A 7257-nucleotide genomic window follows, 5' to 3' on the forward strand; every position below is an offset into this window, starting at 1 on the left:
TTCACCAGTAGTGAATATTAAGTCTATTAGGGTTATGCTAGCCATTACTGGATTTCATGATTATGAAATATGGAAAATGGATGCCAAAAATGCTTTCCTTAAAGGAAAGTTGGATGAGGATGTTTACATGAGTCAACCAGTGGGTTTTTTCAGTGCAGAGTACCATAATAGAGTGTGTAAGCTTGAGAAATCCATCTATTGATTGAAACAAGCACCTCACAGAGCGAATCTTTGTTTTGAAGAGAAAGTCAAAGAGTTTGATTTTTCGAGGAGAGAAGATGAATCTTGTGTATATGTCAAGGTTGGTGGGAGTATAGTTAGCTTTTTGGTATTGTCTGTGGATGACATACTACTCATAGGAAATGACATCTCAACTCTGTAGGAAGTGTAGTCCTGGCTTGGGAAGTGTTTCATTATGAAGGACCTTGGAGAAGCTACCTATATCCTAGAGATAAGGATTTTGAGAGACAGGAGTAAAAGACTAATTGGACTTATTCATAGTAGTTACTTGGATAAGGCGTATAATAGGTTCAACATGCAAAAATCCAAGAAAGGAGAAATAGCGATGCAGAGTAACGCCAAATTGAGTAAGACTCAGAGCTCGAGAACATAGGCTAAGATAGTTGAGATGATTCGAGTAGTGTATGCTTCTGTTGTAGGCTCGATCATGTATGCTATAAATTGTACTCATCGTGATGTGGCCTTTTCATTGAGCATGGTCAGCTGATATCTGGGGAACCCTAGCAAGGCTCACTGGACTGTGGTAAAGAACATTCTCAAATACCTACGGAGGACTAAGGACTGGGTCCTTACCCTCGGTGGGAGTGATAACTTCGGAGTAGTTGGGTATAGTGATGCTAGCTTCCAGACTTATAGGGATAATTTCTGCTCTCAGTCAGGCTGGGTCTTTACCTTAAATGGAGGAGCAATTACTTGGAAAAGTTCCAAGCAGGAGACAGTGGTTGATTCAACTTGCGAATCAGAGTATATAGCAGTAAGTGAGGCAGAAAAGGACGCTATATGGGTAAATAACTTCATTGGAGACCTTGGAGTTGTACCAACTATAAAGAGCCTATGGAAATTTTCTGTCATAGTGAAAGTGCAGTTGCCTTAGCCAAGGAACCAAGGGATCACGGATGATCCAGACACATCAACAGAAAATACCATTTTATCAAACATCGGATAGAAGAAGGACTCCTCGTGGCCAAGAGGGTATCATCGGATGAGAACCCAGTAGATCCCCTCACGAAGGGACTGGGTAGGGTTAAGCATCTTCAACATGTGAGGCGCATAGGGCTAAAGGATGATATTAGTTTTAAAAATTAGATAGCTTTTGAAATTTGTGAAGTGTAATTGACATTTGATGATAAATAAAAGTTGTTGTTTATTTATAAGTAAAGTGTTGCTATCTTCTATTAATCGTTTACTATCATTTCATTTTGCAAGTTTTGACTTCCAAGATAATTATGTTATGGTATATCATATTATTCAAATTCTCCGCACTCAATCATATGTTGGATGCAGATATGAATCAAGACTGTCATGAGTTGGCTTGTAGATGTCTAAGGTATTGGTCATTTCAAGAGTTGCAACAATACTCATAAGTGCTCAAAAGTTCTGAGTATTGGATTCAACCCACACTCATTTGTATCACTTCATGGAATTTATCTCGAGTGATCGTGAGATGGTAATATCATATAAGTCTTCAAACCTAGAGATATGAGTTCTTGACTTATGAGTTGGTTGTACACTAATTGTACGAAAACACATTGGTAACTCGATGTTATAAAATGTGCATTTGTGTATAGTTCAACGAGTAGTATAACAAGTATATAAGTCGAAGTTTATCTGTTCCTTCTTGGAATAGCAGCGATATCTGGGTCCCTTGATGATATTGTTGTGACCTATGTACCGCGCCCGGTCAGAACTAGTTGATGCATTTGATTAAGTTCTATGTCAAACAAATCGGAAATCAAGAAAAAAACTGATGGACAATAAGTAAGACAGTGTTCCATGTATTTGTCAAGCTAATATCTAGAACAGAGGATTATATGATCACTTATCTTAAATGATGTATCATCATCGTCTATGTTCCGCGAGACATTGAAAGAGTTACAATTGTTGATCGGTTCCTGAAGTCATTCTTGCAGATATATTTATTAGACTTATCCTTGTGGGAGACAGTTGGATTAGGTGTCTAAGTTCATAACTATTTATGGGATGTACTTGACCCGGTTAGCATTGTCCATTTGGCTTGCATGGCATTGCAACACTAGGATAGACTAAATGAGAGAAAGGACACTTATGGTTTATTAATATATTATAAGTTCTAATATATTTATAAAATTATTTAATTAGTATTGATCAAGAATTAATTTGGAATTACTTTAGTGATCAAAAGGAGACTAATTAAATATATGGGGTTGATTGTGTAATTCATCCATTCTTATATAGTGGGCTAATCATCCATGGTTTATTGAATTGGGCTAAAACCTATAAGGTGCTCCATGCATAGTCCATGGAGGTTAAAACCCCATGGATCATGGAATATGAAATGCCATGCACATTAGGGTTTACATGAAGTAACCCTACATGTGGCACACTATATAAGGAGCTCCATGGCTAGTAAAATTAGCCACTAAGAAAAGAACAAGAGGGCTAGCCGATTTTGAGTGTTAGTGAACTTCTCTCAATGTTATTCCAAGGGTTATGGTGTTGTGTGAGACATTTGAGGCATCACACTTGAGGTGCTAGGCTTACAAAGTTCTCAAGGAATCCAAGCAACAAAAAGGTATATTCTTCTACTAGCTATTATGTTTCAAAGTTCCCCATGCCATGCTAGTTATGTCAAGAACCTTGGAAAATCAAATTTGCATGTATCTTAGTAAAACATAGATCCAAGGTTTCTAGGGTTGCATGTACACCTTAGGAGTGTTAGAATGCTCAAAGTCCTTCAATTTTGGCATTATAGAACTTGTTAAATCCAACAATCCTATTTGGCCCTTTAAACTAGATTCCCCGTACAAATAAGTAGTCAAAAAGATATCATAATAAAACTTTGTATATTATATTTTATAATATATTTATTGTTTATAAGTTTATACTGACAATAATAAAATTAAACATAAGTTATACTTAAAGTAGCGTAAGCATATCTCACTTACTGAGGGTTTGGCTAGGAACCGGGTTCTACGGGGGCAGAACTTCCCAGCCAAAAAGAACTTTTCTCAGAGCCTTTTGGAACTCTAGGGGATTTCCTCTAGCACTTAGAAGTTACAAGAGGTTGGGGGAGGTTTAGAGAAAAGTTAAAGAGAGAGAAGGGTGTGGAAAATAAGAGTGAGAGAGAGAGAGAGAGAGAGAAAGAAGGGTGAGGAAATTAAGTGAGCCTTGCATGGTATTTATAGGATGAAAAGGTCTCAAATTGGTGAAATCCAAGTGTCCAACTCATCGAGGTGGGTGCTCGGTTTCACCTTCTGGTGACAAGGCTTGGGGAGGAAGCAATCAATTCACCCACTTCGCATCAGCCCATCCGAACTTCTAAATTCCACAACTTTGGCTTACGAGCTCTATTTTTGACGTTCATTATATCCACACGTAGGTATTGACAATATCTACAAATCTATTTTGAATCCATTGGCTAATTCTAGACAAAATTTTTATTTAGCGGTATAAAAAGATTATACTGTTTACCGACCGTGTTAAATTCATAACTTCTACATACGGACTCCATTTTCGATTGTCTTTTAATTGTTGAGATCCTAGTAATGAGATATTCAATTATCATTTAAGTTGTTTTGGCTAAAACTTGATCGATCTAACATTCGAATTTCGGGCTGCATACTGCTATGCTAAATCTTAGAAAAATCATAACGTCCTCATATGAAGTCAGATTTGGACGTTCTTTTTTATGCAGGATCTCAGTTTAATGTATACTAAAACTTTCATTTAGATCCCTAAGGATAACAAGTAATTTATCAAAAATTCACTTTTTATGTTATGCGGTGTCGTACCGGTTTAGCCATAAAACTTCGATTGGCCATAACTTCTTCGTTATAACTCGGATTTTGCTATTCTTTATATGTGCGGAACCCTTATGCGATATACTATAACTTGTTTAAGATTATGAAATATAAATAATCTTCCATAAAAATGTAATTTTTGACGTTTATTGTCTCTAAATTAACCAGCCCAAATCTGCAGGCATTACATAAACATCCTTAAATAACACACATGGAAAGGGTCATGAATACCATCAAGTTATTCTGGGAATTCCAACTTTAAGCTTAGTTCCCAATTCTCTAAAGAACCTAAAATGGTCCAATAAACCTTACACTCAACTTTCCTCTCTTTCCAAATCTTATAAGTCCCTTCCGTGATGAGAATTTGAGAATTATCGAATCTCCAACTTCGAATGTCATCGGTCATCGCTTCTTGTCAGTATAGCTCTTTTTTTCAATCTTGAGTTGCTAAAATCCTTTCTCTAATCACTTTTAGCTTTTCAGCGGTCTGATGGACTATCTTGGGGCCCATAAACTACTTTTCTCAAGCCTCAAGCCAACAAGACGACATACGACACTTTTGACTGTACAAAGCTTGATAAGGTGTCATCTTAATGCTCAAATAGTAATTATTGTTGTAAGAAAAATCTACCAAGGATAAATGATCATCCCAGTTACCTTGAAATTCCATGATACATGCTCTTAGCATATCTTCTAGTGTTTGAATCGTTCTTTCGCTTTGGCCATCGGTCTGCGGATGGTATGGTGTACATAAATACAACTTTGTACCCATTTCCTCTTGTAGACTCTTTCAAAATATTGATGTTAAAGGACTGTCATGATCCGATATAATCATTAAAGATACACCGTGAAGTCTTACTACTTCCTTCATGTAAGCATTTGCAAGCTTATCCATAGACCATCTCTAATTGGCGGCTATGAAGTGTGCACTCTTTGTGAAACGATCCACGACTACACAAATCATGTCATGATCGTTCTTCATCCTGGGCAGTTTAGTTACAAAATCCATGGTGATGTCTTCTTATTTACCCATGGGTACACGTAAAGGTTCTAAACTCCCATATGGTGTCTGATGTTGTTCTTTAATTCTCGCACATGTTACCCAATCTACTACATACTTTGCAACATAGAGCTTCATCGTCGGCCACCAATAGAAAAGTTTCAGATCCCTATACATCTTAGTACCGCCGGGATGAACTGAGTATATGGCCTTATGAGCTTCTTCCATCAGAAGATCTCTTATTCCTCCCATCTTCGGTACCTAAATCCTATCTTGGAATACCTTCAATCCTTGACTATTTGTACTGAATACCCACGTTATGCCAAAACATTCTTCCTTTCGGTCATTGTAAGTCCCCAAATTGCTTGTGTATCAATCAGATCCAATTGATGGTGCGGAATACAAATCCATTAGATGATGTCAGATCAAATAGAAGAGATGGAGAAGATGAATTAAGATGAATCTAATGATGTATTGATGATATGAGCTATGCTTCTTATACGAGAGATTCACACACACACACACAATAGTTCTTCTCTAGTTTCTCTCTCTACTTTAGCCAAGCCTTACACTCCCACATGCAGTCCTTTATTTATAGCACTCTCAGCAGTACACAAGTGTACAACAGCACACGCGTGTACAGCCGTACACAGGGTGTGCGGCCGCACACAGATGTGCAGCCGTACACACCCACAAAATTACATATTAAATTATAGAAAAATATATTTACTTAGAAAAGCAAAGTATAAACCATATTTTTGACCCAACAATCTCCCCTTGGTTTATGGATTTGTTTTTTAATTGGCCCAACAAACCCCCCCTAAAAAGTAGTTGGCTTTTCTTGTTAATATTCATTGGGAGCTTGGCTTCAACATCAATCTTCAAATTTCTTCACAGCATCAAGATGAACATGTGAATCCACAATAAATGACTTAATCTTAAGCAATTGGGATTTCTTCAAGATTTGACTCTGAACGCATATTGGGAGAGGAGGCTTGATGTACTGATTCTTGAAAGATAGCTCTTTCAGCTTGAGAATCGTTAGAGAGAACGGCGAGAACGAATCTTCTGGATCACTTCTGCAGGTTTACAGATAGCAGCAGACTGATTGAGGAGGCTTCAATGCAATCTGTCACATAATCTTCAAGTACAGCTTCACTATGCTTCTGGGGTTGACATATTAAATGTTGAAAGAATAATCTTCATTTCTTGCTCCTTCGAATGAAAATTCTTCGATGCTCACGAATGAATCCTTGGCTTAGAAAATCTTCAATACAGTCTCCACGCATCTCATCTACGCCTGAAATCACTTTTCAAGACAAAACAAAACAAAAACAAAAATTAGCACACAAAAAATATTTTTGGCTTTTTGATATTTTCTTAAAAAAAAATAAAAATAAATAACACTATATATATTTTTAATTTTCTATTTTTTTGTTTGATTTTTGAATTTTTCTGATTTTTGTTTGATTTTTGACTAATTTTTTTTTATTCTCCCCCTAAATTTGTGCATAGAGGAAAACTATGAACAAATTTAACAAAAACAAAATCATTTGGGATCAAAGTTGTGAGACAGCCTTAATCCGTTTATCGGTACCTTCCCGTTCATGAATAGATCTGGTCGATCACCAGTATTGTGGTCCATTTAAGCACGAAAAATTGTGACAAATTTTGGACATGCTATATGTGACAAGACAAGTTGATCCTATGTTCCTAGATAAAACTTCCTAAGGACCATTCATCTGACGACGACCAAGGATATTTTTGTCCATCTAAATTAAGCAGCGAGATCTATAGACAATTTATAATTGTTCAATTTTAGATGTACTAGAACGTGTTTCCCGCTTCCTGATATACCCTAATAATCAAGAACTTCCGAGATACTCCTTACTTTAGGTGAGCAGATTATTATTCATAGAGAGGATAGATTTAGATTATTATTAATTATAGTTTTTAGAGGGATTGAGAAGTAGAAGGTTGCATATGCTATGTACCAGGTCGGATTGTTAATCACACAAAGGAGACATCATATGGCTAATAAATAAGAAGATTTTCATAGACATAATATTTAGAGAAATAGATTTGCATATGTTACAGTCCAGGTCGGATCTCTTCCAATCACGTAAAGGAGGCAACATATGACTAACAGTAAGAAAGAAAGAAAATAACTTTCTACATACCTACTTTATCAGAATTCCCCAGTCGCCCTGTCAATACCGGAATTAAGGACATAATCCA

The sequence above is a fragment of the Lactuca saligna genome, chromosome 3 (genome assembly GCF_052625555.1).
Source record: "Lactuca saligna cultivar CGN05327 chromosome 3, ASM5262555v1, whole genome shotgun sequence".
In the NCBI taxonomy this organism is placed as follows: Eukaryota; Viridiplantae; Streptophyta; class Magnoliopsida; order Asterales; family Asteraceae; genus Lactuca; species Lactuca saligna.